At 46.0% G+C, this 19,814-nt stretch overlaps 1 long non-coding RNA gene across 1 annotated transcript; it reads left to right on the top strand.

Annotated features, from left to right (window-relative positions):
- The first annotated feature begins 5,096 nt into the window (after positions 1-5,096).
- On the top strand, positions 5,097-19,594 carry LOC108283519. Its single transcript, XR_005195669.1, has 3 exons — positions 5,097-5,242; positions 17,278-17,591; positions 19,232-19,594. It is a non-coding gene; the product is annotated as an uncharacterized LOC108283519 (long non-coding RNA).
- The last annotated feature ends 220 nt before the right edge of the window (positions 19,595-19,814 follow it).

Raw genomic sequence — 19,814 nt, 5'->3', positions numbered from 1 at the left:
GTATCACGAGAACAGCATGGAGGAAACCCTCCCATGATCCAACCACCTCCCAATGGGTCCCTCCCTCGACACGGGATTATAATTTGAGATGAGATTTGGGTGGGGACAAAGAACCAAGCCATATCACACAGTTTCACAGTTTTGTAGTGGCAGATACAAAATTACATTCACCAGGCTGTGGGAGACTGGCCCTATTGGCTTTCTGAGCAGAGGTGAGACCATGACAATCATTGCTGGAGTGATTTCCACCTCATACAGCAGGAAGAAGACTGAAGGCTTTCAGAGGCGATTGCACCATTCAAAACACAAAACAATAAGAGCCTGAGTGAGGGGGATGGAAAACAAGAGGCAGTGTGGGCAGACCCTTCTCCAGGGAGGCCTTGCAAATTGATCCAATCCAGTCATTTTTATAATCTTTGCCAGTTATCCCCAGGCCCCATCAAAAGCAATATTTCACCTGAGGATCCAACACGGGATGCCACCTTCTCCCTGGCACAGGTGGCCAGAGCATCATCTCACTGTAGTCCTTTTATTTTGAGTAAAATATACAGGAACAATTAAGGAGGGTGGAACCAATGCATCTAGACATTCTCTTTATAGGCAAAAAAAAATCCAAATTAGGCTCTTGTTATCCTGACAGCACTGAGAATCATCTGGCTAGTGAGCTTTTAAATACCCAGCGTATAATGAACATCTCCAGCCAGATCCAGTGAGCTTCACTCGTGGAGACTGGCCACAGGGTGGGACCACATCTCCCTTGCCTCCTCCTAGGCTTTCAAAGGGAGCCTATGAATCCTACGTGCGAATTACACTGAGTTGCTCTTGATTAAATCACTGTGATTTTTTTTTTTTTACTCTATGCTTTAAATTGATATTAGCTGAATACCTGAGGGTTTTTTTTTTTTCACTAATCTTAGGTCTATAGTAGACTTTTCTCATCCAGAAGTGTTGGGAAGATGGAAAATAAAAATAACAAGTATAAGAAAGAAGAAGAGAAATTGCTGATACTGAGTGGTTTTGCTAAGTGCCTGGGATTTTGCTGAGTGCTTCCTGTGTTACATTGTACCCTGTGAAACTGCCATTTTCCTGGGTCCCATTTTTATATTGTTTGACCCACTAGGTTGTCCCCTATCATCCTCACAGCAATTGAACCAACACTGTCATCATCCTCTTTTTACACATGAGTACACTGAAGCTAGAGAAGAGTATGGTCCAAGCATACGGTTGAGTCCAGCTTGTCCCAGCTCTGACTCCAGAGACCCTGCTATCAGCTGATATCCTTGAGTGCCCTGCCCTAACCCAGTGTTCCAGTATTTTTTTCTTTTCCCTTCTTCCCCAGCCTCCACTCTGAGCTGCACGCTGCTGATGACAGAGGACAAACAAACAAGATGGACAAGATGGTACCAAAGGCAGAGCCACGTGGGCAAGGGGACAGCGTGGGTTGAGGGGCCGGCACAGTTGTACCTTCACACTGCTGGGATGGCAAGCTGGAGCTTACTGAATGCAAGTACATGTGGACATTCCCAGCAGAGGAGGACAGAGCTCCCAGGGAATCACGAAAGCACCCATGTGGGAGCCCTCACGCAAGCACCCACGTGGAGGGGCTGAGGATGCAGCCTGGGAAGGATGCCATGTGACCGCATTCCCTCTCTGTTTTCCAGGCCACCATAGCTGACCACCCAAGCATCCAAGTCAATAAGTCTTTCACTGAGAGAGACCTGATTCCCCGCCCAATCTCGCCCAACCAGGAGAGTCGGCATAGGCTTTGTCTTCTTGCACTGATTGAAGTTTTTTTTTTTTTATTTTTTTTATTTTTTTTGAGACGGAGCTTCGCTCTTGTTACCCAGGCTGGAGTGCAATGGCGTGATCTCGGCTCACCGCAACCTCTGCCTCCTGGGTTCAGGCGATTGAAGTTTATTTAACAGTTTGGACTTTGCCTGTTGAATCTTGAAAATATCGCAACCATGCATATACTGTGTTCTGAAGAGCTTACCCGGACACTAGTTATTAGTCACTTTGATCTAATTCATCACATGCAAAAATCTCAAGCACCAAGCGTCCTTTCAGGGAGACGTGTGAAGGTAGTTAAAGTCTGCCTAAGCCCATGTTTCCCACGGCTCGGGCCACGGGTGAAATGCGTTCAAAAATGTAATTAAAAGAAAATGGTCAACTTCATCATTGTCAAAACGCCACATCATCCCCTAAAAGAGAGGCACCCCCTTCATCAATTTCCCCATCGTGCCAAAGTTTTGGAGAGACCCTTCACTTTATAAATCAACTCACAGCTTAGAACATCCTGGCAGCCCCTTCAAGGAAAGGATCAGAATGACAGGGAAAGAGAGGATAACCATCATAGCTTGACTGGATACAGGTGTTTGCGTTTACAGACCAACCACAAACGCCTGGATCTTTGACAGGCGTTGATGCTATCAGTGAATCGCAGCTATTATTGGCTCCGGTCACCAAGGGCTCGGGGGCCTTTCCCTTAGCAACATCTCTGAGGCTGATAACATTTGGCTGAACTTTTCAGATCTTAACCTCCCTTCTGACTTTCGGCAGTCAAACCCGCCTAAACTGATCAGAAGAAGAGACACGCAGTGGGAAGACAAGTAAAATATTATTGACTGGACTGTTTCATGTCTATTAGGAAGAAAGAGCAGAGAGGGGAGGGAGAACCTCACAGCCTGACAGGCGTCAAGATAATCAGGGGAGGAATCGTGGCTGCACAGTAACACTCGGTGAGGTTGGAAAGCCCTGGCTTACAAGAGGTCATTGTTCTGCACGGGGAACAAACAGGGCGCCAGGCAAACAAGGGCGCAATTGCGTTTCTCTATGGGTCCCCGTTCCTTGTCAGTAAGCCCTGCTCCTGGAGCAAAGCAAAGGATGGGAAAGAAAAATAGGAAGTCATGTGGCTCAAGGAAGAGGCAGGGGCTCCCCATCGTCATCCAGAGGCTTTGGTTTCTGGAAGCAGCAGGATGTGCTGACCCTCCATGCATCCGTGGGGCCTTTGTACTAGGCAGAGATGGGACTCGGGGACAGGCAATGCTGCTCTGGAAGAATTTGGCTTTGGAAATTGGTATTATCTTGTGTGTGTGTGTGTGTGTGTGTGTGTGTGTGTGCGAGATTTATTTTTTAATTTTAGATTCGGGGGGTGCCTGTGCTTGTTACATGAGTATATTGCATACTGATGAGAATTGGGCTTCTAGTGCATCCATTACCCGAATAGTGAACATGATCCCTGATGGGAAATTTTCAATCCCTTCCTTACGCACACTCTCCACCCTTTTGAAGTCCCCCGTGTCTGTTATCCCCATTTTATGTCCGTGTGTTCTCACCGATTAGCTCCCACTTATAAGTGAGAACACATGGTTTTTGGTTCTAGGATAATGGCCTCCAGCAGCACCCACGTTGCTGCAAAGGACAACCTTATTCTTTTTCGTGGCTGTGTAATATTCCGTGGTGTGTATGTCCCACATTTTCCTTATCCAGTCAACTGTTGATGGGCATTAAGGCTGGTTCCATGACTTTGCTATTGTAAATGATGCTGCAGTGAATATATTATATAATAATATATACAGTGCTGTAATGAATATGAATATCCATTATAATGATTAATATATACTTGATGAATAATATAATGATTTCTTTTGGGGGGGGTAGATATCCAGTAGTGAGACTGCAGATTAAATGGTAGTTCTGCTATTATTTCTTTGAGAAATCTCCATACTGTTTTCCATAGAGACTGAACTAATTTACATTCCCACGAACAACATACAGGCAGTCCCTTTTCTCCACATTCATGCCAACATCTGTTGTGTTTTTACTTCTTAGTGATAGGCATTCTGACTGGTGTCAGACATCTCACTGAGGCCACTGGTATTTCCAATTTGCATTTCGCTTCCCTGCTCCTTGTCCTGCTGTTCCAAAACAAGCCTCCTTGTGTCTCCAAGTTCATGTCCTCAGCATCCTGGCTGCGCATGCCCAGGCATGGGTGTGCATGATGGGGGGCAGCTAGAAGGGTTTTGCTTCCTCTCAGTGACCTTAGAGCCAGTTGCCAAGACCTCCTGGGACTCCACAAATAAGTCAATGATATGAGACATGCTTCCCATTGCCCCCAAACCTACTGGAGAGGACAACAAATCCCACTTGCTAACCAATTTGCAAGATTGAACTTGCCATCTGAAGCAGAGGTCAAGGTCTTCAGCACCGATACAGAAAGCTGGAACAGTGAGGCCATGCCTCGGACTTCCTCTCCTTCCCTCCCCAGACCCACATCCATTTTTATTCACCCCTTGGTTCTGTCAGGTAAGACCACCCACAGACAGTGCTCAAGGAGGTCCCAGAAAACCTATGGGACATTCCCCACTGTCCTACGGGTACAATTCATCTTGGAGCCTTCTCTCTTTGAGGACTGGGCTTATTTTGCCCCAACATGTTTCCACTCTGTATTCCAGCAGCCCTGAGCTACGCAGATGGTTTGCTCACGGCCGTGTATGAATCACCATCCTTTTGTTAAGGGAACCACCTGATGCCCATAGAGCCACGTGACTTCATCCACCTGAGCTTCTCACCACACGGAACATCAGCAAAGGAAGACTTGGAATCAGAGGATGGCAGTACAGAAAGGAACTAAAACGTGACCTTCTCCAATTTTTTAATGGCACATGTGGGGAAACTGAGGCACAGGGCAACGAAGAAAGCAGCACTTGGGTTTACACATCGTAAACTCCCACGGCCCTGCCTTGCAGCACATCGAGGCATGTGGTCCACCCATGCCCCAGACATGCAAGGGCAGGTCCCACCTGCAGGGGCACTCACCGTCTTCCTCACAGCTGGCCAGGCTCTACCACAGACCCTCGGCTGGGCCTAGATCAGAAACCCAGGGCCAGACAAGCTCCCATCTCGGTAACACACGCAGTCAGGGGGACCTGCAATGCTTCCTCCTCACACCTGGCCCTTAAACCTGCTCCTGTTTCCATCTCTTACTGTGTCCTCTTTCCTAGTTCTTCCCCTGTCAGTCATCCTCCCACTCCCTGCCACAGCGCCTTCTAGAATCCTGGTTCCATGACATCATGATGATGATGATGACAGCGCTGATCATTTATTAAGCATTGCCCTGTTCTAAGGTACCATATGGGTCATTTCATCCAGGCTCCGACTTGCTTCGGCTTTGCCATACGGTAACACAACTCTATCGTGGAAGTATCATCGTTACTGCCATTTGAAGAGGAAGCCCAGAGAGGTGGAGTGTCTTTCTCAATCTCAAGCAAGAAAGTGAGGATTCCAACCTGTGAGCTCTTCCACTTCAGCCACCTTTACTGAGCATTGTCCCAGAATGGTGTCATCACCACAGGGTGGAGGGAGTAGTGAACTCCAACATCCCCATGTCCACCCCTTGACCACAGCCGCCTTTCCTCCCAGGCTTCAGACACCTAGTTTTCTTCCCAGAGACCTGCAGGGAAGTGATGCAAGCCCCCTGCCCCTTGCATCAGTCCTTCTTCCTGCCGCACAGCCCAGAACCCACACTGGTTCATCTGACTGCATTGCTCTCAGCTGAGCACTCAGTTCTCCTGCATCTCTTTTTTGTCCTTACACCTGCTGAGATTGCACCCTGCTCAACCCTCCTCCTCTCACTCTGCACCCACATGACTGGGCGCTAATGGTAAGAATCTCACCACTGGGTAGCACTACACGTGGGCCCCCATCTCCACGGAGCCCTGGGTCCCTCCATTAGGGCTTTCTGCCTGTTTTCAGCTTCCTATTTCATTCCTCCCAATGGCTCTTGTGACTTCATCCTTCCACCTTCAAACTTAGCAACATTCATGGTGACACCTTCCTGCCAGTCTCGCCCACCACTGAAGACCAACCTCTCTGCTCTTCCCTGTCACCCATGGTCCTCTGTCTACACCACTCTATTCTCTCCATCACCGCTGGCTAAAGCACTCCTACCCTAAACCAACAAACTAACCACCCTTAACATGATGACCTCCTCCCCCTCACTAGGTCCTGTCATCAGTGACCTTCCCATAGGCAGATCTCATGGGCACCCACTCCGCAGTGCTTGTGTAGTTGGACATCTCTGCTGTGTTCATCACCACTGACCACTCCTGCCATCTTAAAACTGTCTACCCCCTTGGCCTCGGGTTTTCTTCCTTCTTCTGTGACCACTCCAGCTCAGTTCCACCCATGGCTTCCTCGTTCTTGACCTGTCCCTGGATGGTGGTGGTCCCAGGCTTCCACTGACAACCCACCCCGTTTCCCCCTGCCATCCCAGGTACCAGTTCAAGCTCTTCACACACATCTCAGGTTTCACTCCAAACTGGCTGGACATCTCCTTCAGCAAAAGAATATGCTCATGACAAGGACCCACTGTCTTGTTTCCCAAGGGGATTTGATAGGGTGGTTTCGGATTACAGCCTGGCTTCCTGGCATGATCCATCACAAGAAGAAAGAGTGCTGATAAAGCCAGTGGGTGCATTTCCAGGTCAGGGGGTTGTGTTTCTCTTGGCAAATGAATGAGTAGTTTCCCCAGCACCTGCAGGTGGTGAGAGCTGGTCTCAGCTCTAATAACCCAGGTTCTGCCAAAGATCCGACCTTGGGCTTTGGGGAAAAAAATAGAGTCATTGATGCTGTGTGGTGGTGTCCATCTGTCCTTGCTCAAAGCTGATCCCTGCCTGCACCTGTTCTGCACCCAAGCTCTGGATTAAGAGAGAAGCTGAGTGTTAATGAATGGACAGAGACAGCCCCCAGCTCTTCTGGGCTCGCTATTTGCAGGGGACTTATGGCCATGCTTGAGCCACAGGGTGGTTGCACTCCAGTGAACAGGGCAGGGTCTCCATCCACATTCACCCCGCTAGAAATGAGGCAGCCTTTCTGGTGCACAATGTCACAGCCTGGGGGAGTGTCAGTAGGCAGCCCCTGGGAAAAAGCACCCTCCTCAAGAGGGTCTGATGTTGCTACAACTCTCAAAACCGCTGCCCATGGCTTATAAGGTCATGAACAGGAAATGACACACAGCCCGTGCCTCTCATGGCAGCCTCCATGGTTTGCATCTCCATCTGAACCTGAAAACACAGAAGGAACAGTGGGAGGAAGTCTGACCAGGAAGCCGCCATTCAGATGCCCCCTCTGTCACTCACTCACTGTGTGACCTTGGGACAGTGACCAACTCCTCTGAACCTACCACAATCCTACCCTGCCTCCTCGCCAGGTTGATTCCAGGATCTCCTGTGGTTACCCTCAGAGCTGTCATGAGTAAGCCCAGGGACAGAGGATGACGGAGCCAACAGAGGTGGTGTCTTAGCCAGCCATCCCCATGTGGTCCCCTCTACTGCTCCGCCATCCACGGCCGGCTCCTTCTCATCCAACAGGCTTCAGCCCAGGAGTCACCACCTCAGAGTGGACTTCCCACCACTCACCCCAGTGTAGCCACCAACTAGAGGCACTTTCTAAATGATATGTCCGATCTTCTTTTGAAGAAAGTCTCAACAGCAGTTATCACAAACTGGAATTTTTTAAATTTATGCGTTACATCACTTGCTTATTATCTGGTGGTCTGCAAGATATAGGTGTATCTTCATCACTGAAGTAGAACCTGCGGAGCTCATAGTACGTCCTCAGTAAACATTAGCTGACTAGCTAATGAGGGGATGATTGAGTGAACATCCCCTGTCCAAGGCTGGGACACCCAGTCTTGGTAGATCCTGGTTTCCAGGTCTCAGTGGGTTCTGCCTCTTAGTGCCTCCTTTGCCAGCCACTTCCTCAATGATGGAAAGAGCCGAGTTTTCCCTGCTGGATGCATTTTCCCCAAATTTGGGGAACCCAAGACAGTGTCAAGCCTATAGCGAGCTCTGAGCCCCTTCAGGAGAGCCAACCCTGGATACAGCCCCCCAGGCACCCCTGTGAGTTGTTCCCCTCTGAAAAATGAAAAATCTGTAGCCAGGTGCAGTGGCTTATATCTGTAATCCAAGCACTTTTGGAGGCTGAGGTGGGTGGATCACTTGAGGCCAGGAGCTTAAGATTAGCCTGGCCAAGATGGCAAAACCCTGTCTGTACTAAAAATACAAGAATTCGCCGGACATGGTGGCACATGCCTATAATCCCAGCTAGTCAGGAGGTGGAGACGTAAGAATTGCTTGAACTCGGGAGGCAGAAGTTGCAGTGAGCTGAAATAGCACCTCTGCAGCCACTACACTCCAGCCTGGGTGACAGAGCAAAACTCTGTCTAAAAAAAAAAAAAGAAAGAAAGAAAGAAATCTTGCATTGTAAACATGACCAGAGCTTATCCATGAAAGAAGTTTCTATTGATGCTTTCTTACAGCAGTGTGCTCAACAACCAAACAGAGCTGGGACTTCTGTCCTTCCAATGCCACTCCTATAGAGCAGAGATAGCATCCGTCTCTTCATAAGCTCTTTTTTCTCTGTAGTCTCATTTGATTTTCCCTAACATGGGGAGGAACCAGGGATCTGGTGTGTTATTTGACCTATGCGATGACTCCTCTCCGTGTCTGGTATCATTGTTCCCATCTCTGAATGTTCCACAGCAAGGACTGATGCCCAGACCTCCAGCTGGACAGGAGCCCTGACTGTCCATTCCCTGTGCACCTGGTCAGCCTCTCTCCACTTGGACTACAGCCCCTCAAGGGACTAAGCTTGCGACACCTCACCTCAAGCAGACCAACGAGCCACCTTGTTTGGCTGAAATATATGTTCATTCTGCAATTCGGTCACGGGGGTGGGGGGAAGGTCAAAGAACAGAGGCCAAAACACAGATGAAATGAAAAAGAAAAGACACACACTCAGGAGCAGAGAAAAGACATGGGAAAAAGAAAAACGAAAAACTCGTTTAAGGGAGAGGGGAAATGAAATCATATACAGAAGCAAAGGAAGATTAAGGGGAGAAATTCTCTAAGATCTTTCAAAAAACACTAACGAGTGTCTATAAAGGAAGGACAGGACATGAGGTGAAGATTATACGGTGCTGTCCACTTGGCACGAAGAGTCCAAAGTCTCAACATCACCCCGCAGCTGCCACTGAGCCCTGCTGTGAACTGCAGGAGGCTCCATTCCAGCTCAAACAACCCGGCAAGCCCAAAAGTATCTTCGTCACTGAAGTGGAACCTGCCTGCCCCATAGTAGGTCCTCAATAAGCATTAGCTGAATAGTTAATGAGAGGATGATTGAGTGACATCCCCTGCCCCAGGCTGGGACACCCAGGCTTGATAGATCCTGGTTCCCAGGTCTCAGTGGGTTCTGCCTCTTGTCACCTCCTTTACCAGCCACTTCCTTGGTGATGCAAAGAGCCGAAGTTCCCCTGCTGGATGCAATTTCCCTGAATTTGGGGAATCCAAGAAAGCATCAAGCCTACAGTGAGCTCTAAGGCTTGTCACTGTCTTGGGTTCCTCCTGAGGACAGGGAAACTTGTCCTAAGATGCAACCACAGCTGTCAGAGCAATGCTACCCTAAATTGTGAAGAAATCCAGGTCTGTATGGAAGAAACCAGGGCTGCCCTGGTCCCTGGCCAGAGATTTGCCCTCAGAAGACCTGCAATTGTCAGGGGAAGTGGACTTGGTTCTTCCCCGAAAAAATCCCTGCCTGTTCGCATTACTCCATAGTCCAGTGCAGTCCCCCACCCAGACCCAGGCCTCCCAAGAAGCCAGTGAGGGAGCCTCATCCCTGACGGGTGAACACAGGGACTGTCTGACTTTCCCACTCACATCACTCAGAAATCTGAAGAGGCGGTGCTTGGGGGGGCAATAGAATGAGGCTCCTAGAAACCACTGTCATCTCTGTGAGCCACACCAGAGTTCAAGACCGGACTTTAGCTCCCATGGCCAAGGGTTCTCTGGAAGGTCCCCTTTGTCACCAAGAGCCTGCCTTTTTCCTCATGTTTTGAAAGGAGTTTTCCTAAACACAGCCTCCTCCATCAGCAAGTTTCAATGTATAAACAGCGACTCTTATTCAGAAAAGCAGCGATGAGCAGTTTTATATAAAAGTTACATCTCCATTTAAGAAAGAATATATAATTCCACATTCCACTGTCCCTCGAACTTTATTCCCGTTTATGTAGATCTTAATACAGTTATATAGTCGCGGGGCTAACGTCCCCTCCGGATGGTAATGAGGTCCTCTCGAACCCGTTAGCTGCTATAAAGTATGCAGAAGTTAAATGCACAGATGGAAAAAAATTTGTCTCAATTTTATACTTCTGCAAAATGGTAATTTTGTACTTAAAATGTACAAGATGGATGTTCAGAAATATAGGCTGATAGCCTAAATTATATTTGGTCATAATTTATGTAGTACAGTCCCAAAGAGATACAAAAAGGCAGAGCATAATTTATCTGCTGGAATCAGCGATAGCTTTGCTAAAACTCCCATTTATTCCATCCCCCATAGTTTTAAGCAGGCTTCGTCCTCAGGGCTCACTCTATTTAAGTTTTCCATACTGCTGTTTGATCACATATTGTACTCTATAATTTGCCTATCATCTGAAGCAAATTTAGGTCCCAGAAGTTATGATCTCTACATAGCAACCACTTTATTTGGTAAATGCAAAATATTTATAGCAATATAAAAACCAGATGAAAATAAAATTCCTATAATCATTGGAACATACACACTTTATCATTGGAGCTTGTAAGGCCATTAGAGTAAGACTAGCATGTTGCCTAATACAATTACCTTTGGACGCTCACTTGAATTTGCTGATGCTTGGGAAGCAGAGAAACTTTTTCTGCAACATCTCTTCCATCTTGCCAATGGAAAACACACACACACACACACACACACACACACACACACACACACACATCTGGGCACTGGCTCCAGAGGGAATTGCCCCAGAGGAAACGAGATGAAAAGTGAGAGTCAGACGAGTCATCGCTATGCCTCAAATGTGGAAAGGAATTTCCAAGTAAAAACACTCTGCTTGGCAACGCCACTGGCCCGGATGGGTTCACCCCTTACCTTCCAGGGAAACTGACCAAACCAACAAATGCTGACGATGAGTCCCTACTGGAGCCAAGATCAATGGATTCCTACTCGAATCAGATGACGTTGCCTCTTCTTTGAGCCTCTCCCCAGTGTTAGTGCTCTCACACCTCAAACTTCTTTGTGTATGTGTGTGCTTCCAAAATTGATCCTTGGAGATGTTCAGGCTAGAACCTACAACATAACACAGTCCATCAACAGCTCCCTTGAAAAGCAACTAGCTCTTCAAAACAGAGTGGAGAGAGGAAGTGGGGAAGGGACAGGCCCCAAACTGAAATCTGCACTTGAAAATCAGAGGAAATAACATTACTATGCATATTCACATGCACTTGTTGAGTGTTCTCCGCAAGCCCTATCTAGGGCAGAATGCTATCAGGACAGAATGCTGTTCAAATATGTGTTCGGGTGATTTCTGCTTACACATAGGACCCTATCTTAGGTTCTCTTTAGTCCTTAGAAAAACCCTGCATAGTAGAGCTCATACGTTACCCGTATTCAAAAGAGGAAATTGGCCAGGTGCAGTAGCTCGTGCCTGTTATCCCAACACTTTTGGAGGCCAAGGTAGACAGATCACCTGAGGTCAGGAGTTCGAGACCAGCCTGACCTACATGGTGAAACCCCATCTTTACTAAAAATGCAAAAATTAGTCGGGCTTGGTGACACGTGCCTGTAATCCCAGCTACTTGGGAGGCTGAGGCAGGAGAATTGCTTGAACCCGGGAGGCGGAGTTTGCAGTGAGCCAAGATCATGCCACTACATTCCAGCCTGTGTGACAGAGGGAGACTGTATCTCAAAAAAGGAAAAAGGAGGAAACTGAGGCCGGGAGAAGTCACCTAGTCGAGTAAGTGACACCCAAGGCTGCTCTTATTCAAGCCAGCAGTATCTGATACCAAACAAGCCCCCTGTTGTACTTTTCTGTACACCAACGCAGAATGCCAAGCTTCCCAAGGTGCCCACGCTGGGATATTGCTTCTCTATCCTCAGACCTCGCTCCACCCACCTCAATCCCCTTCCATCCAGCCCTCAAGGTTGCCTTCAGCTGAGTGAAGATGAAATAAAACCCCAGCTGCATCTCTCTGATAAAAATTTCAACTGAAGCCTCATATATTTTGTAGATACTAAAGATCTCATGGCTCTTTGAAGATGAGTGTTAGTATTAATCATTGTGGTTCTTCAGATTATTTCCTTATTTTTTAACATTGCCCAAGCCCTCCTACCACAGAGCCCCCAGTTCTGTGTCCTGGGCAGTGAGACCCTAAGAGATCCCCTAGATTCCTCTGGATAGTCACTTCCTCCTTTTTTGCAACTTAGCTCCAGCTCCAGCTCCCTCAGTCTAAGGGAATCTCCCCATTTTTAACTTTTTTACCCAATGCATGCTTAAGCAGAAATCACCGGAACACATATTTAAATAGCATTCTGTATGTCATACATACACCAGGAAGGAAAACAGCTAGGTCTCTCTTTGGGACTTGCACGGTAGCATGTGAACGATGTGTCTGTTCTCAAATCAGTTCCAACTGATTGCCATCAGGTGGGGATTCAAGAATACCTGACATGTGGGACCATCCGTGACTTGTTGTTAGTCCTCTTCCAGCCTGTGGGGAGGGAGACAGGTTTCATTTGCCTGTTGTCTGCTCGTCAGCACTCCTCCCCATGCAAGGGTAGAGGAAGCAAGAGGGTATGTTGACTTTTATCAAGGGCCTGCACGCTGGGCATTTAGTTGGAGCTCTCTCCCGCTACCTTCAGGCAATCCTACGTGTGGCTCCAATGTGCAGGTGAAGCTCCGTCTAGGGCAGTTCTTTTCCCAAGGACACACACAACATAGCCCAAGAATTGATAATACGACCGCAGAGGTTACTGCAGAGGAAAAAACTATGAATGTTACCTTGGGGAGCAGGAGACAACATTCTAGTTGAATCTTCTAGGACGGGATGGTATTTGCATGCAGAGGACAATTTGTGGGCAGAGGTGCTAAGGTCCCAATAAATATTTAGGATGGTATTTGCACACAGAGGACAATTTGTGTGCAGAGCTCCTGAGACCCCAGTAAATATTTGCTTCATGTTCACAGTCCAAGGAGGGAGAAAATGTGCAAAGGCCTCGAAGAGAGAGGCTTTAAAACCCCACAGGAAGCTCCTTCCAAGTGTTTTGCAAAGGAGGTGGTTGTTCATCCCCTTCTTAGGAATCATTCAACCCAGCCCTGCCTCCCAGCCACCCTGCAGCCAGGAGCTCTGATGTGTGGTATTATATAGAGTGCAGAAATGTGAAAGGCACCACATAAAATCAAATTCTCTTCTATTTTAAGTTGAGTGGTGCACCCGTTCAGCTTTAAAACCTAATTTCTTAAAAGTTTCAGAGGGGAAAAAAAAATGTTCCTTTGCAATTGGAATCGAGTCACATAAATTAGCAGGCCAGCTCTACGTATCCATCTTTCTGAACTTTCCTGGATTGTTCATTTTAATCAAGCGGCCCACATTCTTGACTTTTCATCCTTCACTGCCCAGAATGATGCACTGCAGCTACTGATGACACGCAAATGTTAATTTTGTTCAAGTTCAAACATCATCGCAAAAGGCCCTATTTTAAAGACTGCTTTGCAAACACCAGCTGAAAATGAGGATGAATCGAATCAAACACTGCCAAGAAATTCAAAGGAGGGAAAGCTGTGGTCTTACGGAAACTCACAAGTTTTCGTCTCTAGATCCTCAACCTTTCCCAGGCCAACAGTAAAGTCCTTGATGTCTATAGCTGGAAGGGAAATCAGATTTCACCCCATCCCTGCCCAAGGTCATTCAATGTGGTAGGCAAGAGATGAGATAATTCAACTCTCCCTGAGCAAAGGAGCCTTCATAAAATATGAAACCATGCGTTTCAAGCCTTTCTGTCATTTAGTAGGTTTCGGGAACATACATCACACACACACACAGGCACACAATAGGCTTATTTTAGAATCCTGGCTCACCTCTTAACCAACTACCACTCCCTCTATCCTGTCTCCTCCAGTATAAAATGTCGCCATGGCCCAGTGAGGGCTGAAGAGCAACAGTTGTTCAGAGGCACTTCAACAGGAATTGTGCACTTGAATAAGGAGAAATCAGCCAAGTTCATATTTCTCCATAGCTGAAATTGTCTGAGATTTGGCATCTGCTTGTTTGCCTTTGCATTCAATGAAGCTCCATGAGCAAAGGACATCATCTGTACAAGTCACTACTGCATTCCCCTGGAGCCTACGACAGGGCCTTGGTGCCTCCTGGTTAGAATGGATTAAATACTCCGTTTGCACCTTAAATAAATGCCACTGTTATGCTTGTGCACACCGTAGGCCAGAAGCCCAGAGTGTCCCCTTTCCACTTGGATAGTCCCCAAATCAAGAGGACATGGAATGCATCGTAGCTCTTTCTCAGGATTCCAATGCCTGGAATAATGAATTGTGCCAAGTTCTTTTGCTGGTATTTCCTGAGGTTCAACACCCTGCAGGTCAGCTCCCGAGGGCCACGCAGCCTCCATCTCCCAAGGCGAAGTTCACCTCGTGTCTCTCATGACGGGGAGAACTTAGTGTTCTTGGAAAGTTAACAGGATGCAGTGAAGTCGGGCACTTCAGAGAGCTGGCTCATCAGTCTGCGTTTACTCATCCCCGAGCGGATGCATGGTGGTGTTGCAGAGGACCTTTACTGGAGCAGCACTTGTACTCCAGTCCAATAATTAGAGCAGCACTAGTCCCAATAACTGCACTCTAGTCCAACTGGCTATCCCTTTTCCCTAGCATTTCATCAACCAGAGAAAGAGAAATTACAACATCGGCAAATAGGAGAAGCTCCTTACAGTCTTTTGATTCTCATGCGTGCTTAGATGCATCTGAACAAATGAAGAAATGAAATCGCTCTGGTCTAGTTTTCACCAGGATCCTTCAAAGCAGGGCTGTGCTATGTAAGGTCTCAGCACAGAGCTTAGAGGTCCGAGGGTCCCTAAAACATTGAATGCCATCTCACAGCAACATAGCCCTAGAGAATAAATCTAGCTGAATGCTGCGGTCCCAGGGATCTCAATGGCCTTGCCTCTAGAACACAGGCCTCATGTCAACAAACCATCAGCAGTGACAAGTACCAGTTTCTGTGGCCCATCAGACTAAACTGTGCAGAGCAGCGGCCCATCTTCCCAAAGAACAGAAGAGACACTTCCACTGCAATGTCAAGAAAAAAATGACTGCCGCTATTCCCTGAGCGATCACAGCCGCTCTTGAAATACAGGACATGTTTCATTTGGCTTATAATAATTGTGTACTGTCTTTTAACCCTCAAAGTGTTAAGTATTGTCATATCCTCTGGGGAGGAAAAGATCTGGGGTTAACAACTTTCTCTTTTAAAAATTCATAAAGGTGCAAATAAACAGCATTGCATCCAGTGGCTCCGCATTGCAAGAAGCCAACGGAGAAAGAGGGAAAAAAGACGACAACAACAACATTACCCCCCACAGGATACTTGGCAATTAACTGCAGCTATGTCAGCAATTTTTTGAAAAATTTCCGAAACATGGAGAAGACTCATCCTCACCATATGAAAAACAAAGCTACTGCAGTGACTCTCCCATGCATTACAATGTGTGTGTCTTACTTCTTAACCAAGCCGCTAATCACGCAAATTATTGCAACTAATTACATTTGAAGGTCTAATTAATTCTTTCAGTACCACATCATTTAGTACGCATTCACAACACAGCACCTGTTTTGAAAATCCTTGCAGTTAATTTGTTTATAAACAAACACTATTTGCATAAAATGTTTAATGAATGGTTTAACAGTTAGTACAATACTCCAGTTTTGTCTTCGTAGATCTGAGGTCATCAAAGGCCGCGATAAATTAATTTTAAACTCTACAAATTAATTTCAATAGAATGTGTGAATTTCTTATTAATAAAGAAAGCATTTTCAACATGTTAATTAATATCTCTGTAACAGGCTAATTACTTCCTGCACAAGTACATCTTACAAGCAAATCTTAAAGATTTGGGGGACAAAGGGGTGGGGACTGTTTTAAAACTGCAAAACAAAAAGTGCAAATCAGAAAAGAACACACATAGCCCGATTATACTGGAGAATTCACCACTTAGGACAGGCAAATCCAGGAAAGGAAGTTATTGCCTTATGTTACAAATACAACACATTTTACTCATCGAGAACGGGACGGTTGAAAAACGTTTCTATCACAGGTGCAGTTACGCTGCAAAGATGGTTAGATGATGTCTGCCTTCTGGTAGAAATACACAATTAATGAAAATATTAGTTCTGAGAGTGCAGATCTCTTTTTCGAATGTAGGGTGTATTAGCTGTGTTTGCAACCCAATGGTAAATACGGATTTCATTAAACAAATCTGCATCCTCACACCAGTGTCTGAGGCTCAGCCATCGTAATTCTCCCTGTGGCAAACCGTGGAAAGACACTTCATGTAGAAACTAAAGAGGAACAAGATTATAGCCCAACATCAAGCACAGCCCTTGCAAAAGCCATCACTGAAATATGCTCACCCTTAAGTTTGTTTCTGATTTGCAAGCATTTTCACATTTGATAAGCACGTGTTGTAAATTTACATCCACGCGGGAAGTATTCTTACGCTAGGGAGCTGAGAATTGTAAAGCATGTTTATACTCTTACCCTTGCGTGGTGTTGCCCCTTAATGCGCAGGCTGATAAAATGACTAGCTACAGGGGACCCAGAGGGATGTGCCGTTCCACCTGGTCCCTGCGCATCTGCCCCCGAGGAGCCACTAGTCCCTTCCTCCTGGAACAGGTTTGTCAGCACTGATCAACAAGCGCTTGGTTTTTGTTTTAAGTTCGTTAATTTGGAGAGGGCGCAGCGAGACAGGGAGAGAGGGGGAGAGAGAAAGAGAGCGAGTGTGTGTGTGCGTGTGTGTATCTGTGTGTGTGTGGCTGTGCATGTGCAGGGTGTGGGGTTAGAATGACAGAAAGACAAAGAGAAGTACAAATGCAGACTTCTCAATACTTCCCTGGGACCTGCCAATGTATTCCCAAGAAAACAGTGGAAAAATAGGAGGAGTTCCATCTTGATAGCACCAGGGGAAAAGAAGAATTTGCCCAATCTCTGGTTGGACCCAGGGTGATTTCCTGGGTGATGCTGCTACCCATTAGAAAACACTTGGCTACCTGCCCCTTGGTCCTGATATTTCTTTGGAGGTGTATATAGAATAAAACTATTCTAAGCACCCTGCTGCCAAGCTACCCTGGTGAACCCAGTATGGTGTGAAAACCCCCTTAATTTACTCTTTCGTCAGATAAATGCCAGCCAGGATCCCTGTCTCTGGGGCCCTGGAGAGGCCTTCAACACACCTGGCCTCACTGCCCTGTGGCTTCAACAAAGAGGCCAAGCATCTCCTATAAACCTCGAGGTCCAGGGATGACGTAGAGGAATGATGGATTTCAGAAAAGGCAGATGCTTCCCACTCTTTAAATTTTTTTTTATTCTTTCCAAGTTTCCCATCAGCAGCCCTGCAGTAAAAATTCAGGGCTTCAGAGACAAACATTTCATGAGAACAGACTGTGATGAGGAAAAACAAGCCATTCCCTCTCTATCTATCAGGACCCAGAGGTAAGCTGCTGCTTTGCTCTTAAAACACACATACAAAAAAAAAAGAAAGAAAGAAAAAAGTGATAACAGTTGGCACACGGTTGACTCGGGACTACAGGCCATTTCTATGTTGAGTTCTTTTTGGAAAAGATACCTAGGACAGCTATGTGAGGAGTGGGTTTCAGCCCCCTAGCCAGGTAGGAGAACTGAGGTCCAAGAGGCAGAGGGCAAGCTCCCCAGCAAAGACTGAGTGGGGCAGGAGGAGAGCAGGAGGCAGGTGACTGTCAGAGAAAATGCGTCCGTCCCAGAACAAGCAGAATCAGGCACACCACTGTGAAATCTAACAGTCAGAAAGCCTTGAAACATACATGCAACCCAGGGAATTCCTTACAGCCAGCAGCCAAGACAGTTTCTAGGCACAGCGTGGCTGTGTCTAAGCCCAACTTGGTCCCTAACTTCTCTCTAAAACCGGTCAAGGTGCCCCACCTAAAGCATCGAGATGACAGGCTCCTGCCTCCCATCTTGCATGAAATCATTCCCGGATGTAGAGCCTGGCTTTTTCTCTCTCCCCATTAAAAATCACCAGCGTTTCGCAAATAAAGGCGATCACCATGTGAAAAATTATCTTTTAAAATGGAGCTTAATTTGCATATAAGGAACGAGAGATTTATGACAAGCAACATCATCCAGTACTGCATCTGCCTAGTATCAGTCGTAATTTAGATTGTTTGTGACTGATCTTAAATTCTAAAGCTTGGAGAAGATGAAGTACTCTGTTGCTGTATTATTGTCAGGAGTCTAAGACTTACCAGAGATTTATTAGTAATCTTATCACAAACATGTCTCAAGTTTTTGCTTTTAATATGTGCCAAGCTCCTCTGAGGAATTTTCCTCACTGCAATTATATTCCTCAATGCCTGCATTCTGAAGCTGAGTTGATTTCCTTCCCAAAATAAAGCGACCTATCATTACACCACAGCCGCTCTTGTACATTTTTCCTCTGCTACTTAATAATCAATGTATTCATCATTAAAATCTGAGCCCTGAAGCAATGGTTTTTAGCATATTCTAATGACTAGCGACTTGCAAATTACAATGACCTTTCATGTACATTCTGTAAGCACCTTGTTCTAATGTGTACTGTATTTATAGTTTGCCAATACAAACTAGCCAAAGATTGGATAATTACTGTAATCTATTAGCTCGATTGCTTTCCGTGCTCATTTATAGCATGTGCCACGCAGGCCATTTTCAAAAACTGGGCTATCTTTCATCTCCCGCAAGCTCAGAAAGTAAGGGATACTTCATCTTCACAATATACACACTTACTAATGTCTGAAGAGCAGCCCATCTCAGCTCAAGGAGGTTTCAAAAATAAAGAACCCTCTTTCCCATTAGTGTCATCATGCTATTTGTGACTGACAAAAAACACCACTCCGAGAGTGTAAACTTTTGTTGAAGAATGTCAAGGCCGGTCCCATTTTCTACCCATTACTCTGATCTCCAAATAGCATTTAATAAGATCTGCTTTGAAAGAAAAAGATAAAGGCACTTCCCTTAAACAAGAAACAATTTTTTTTGTTATAAATAAATGTTTCAAGTGAAGCATTAAACTTTTTCTTTCCTTTTCTTTTCTTTTCTTTTTTTTTTTTTTTTTTAAGCACACTGCTGTAACGACTCCGGAACCGATAAGAGAGCTGTGTGTGGAAGTATGAGGTCAGGTCGCCTTCTGACCCTCTGTGACGGTCTATTTCAGGCAGTTATGGATAGATAACATTACAGACACTGGTAATTAAAACAACACTAATTTTGTCTCTGTGGCCACGCTTTGTTGTTAGAAGCCATCTATCATGGCCTTCACGCATCACACAATGAGAAGACATTTGTCTACGTACATTGTGCTTGGTCAACGGTTTTACGGAACTCCCCGTGTACCTGGGCACCCAGGCACTTTTAAAGACGTACTGCCTTCATTTCTACTCCGTTCCTCTGATTAATAAAACATTTTGCATGCTTAGTCAAAACACTCTGCAAGCTTTTCACCACATATATTCATGGGGGGAAAAGCAATGTTAATTTACTTCCCTTTTAGAAAGAAACTAACAACAACAAAAGAAATTCTCTTTTGGATTGGAAGAGAGAAAGAAAAATTCTAATGCGGAAATATTTGTCTTCCCTGCAAAACAGAGTCCAGCCTAATGAAAAGCATAATGTTAAAACACACACACACCATGCCAAGGACCT

This window comes from Cebus imitator, unplaced genomic scaffold (genome assembly GCF_001604975.1).
Source record: "Cebus imitator isolate Cc_AM_T3 unplaced genomic scaffold, Cebus_imitator-1.0 Scaffold261, whole genome shotgun sequence".
Taxonomy (NCBI): domain Eukaryota; kingdom Metazoa; phylum Chordata; class Mammalia; order Primates; family Cebidae; genus Cebus; species Cebus imitator.
Note: the sequence above shows the minus strand (reverse complement) of the source record. Positions and strands in the feature narration are given on the sequence as shown.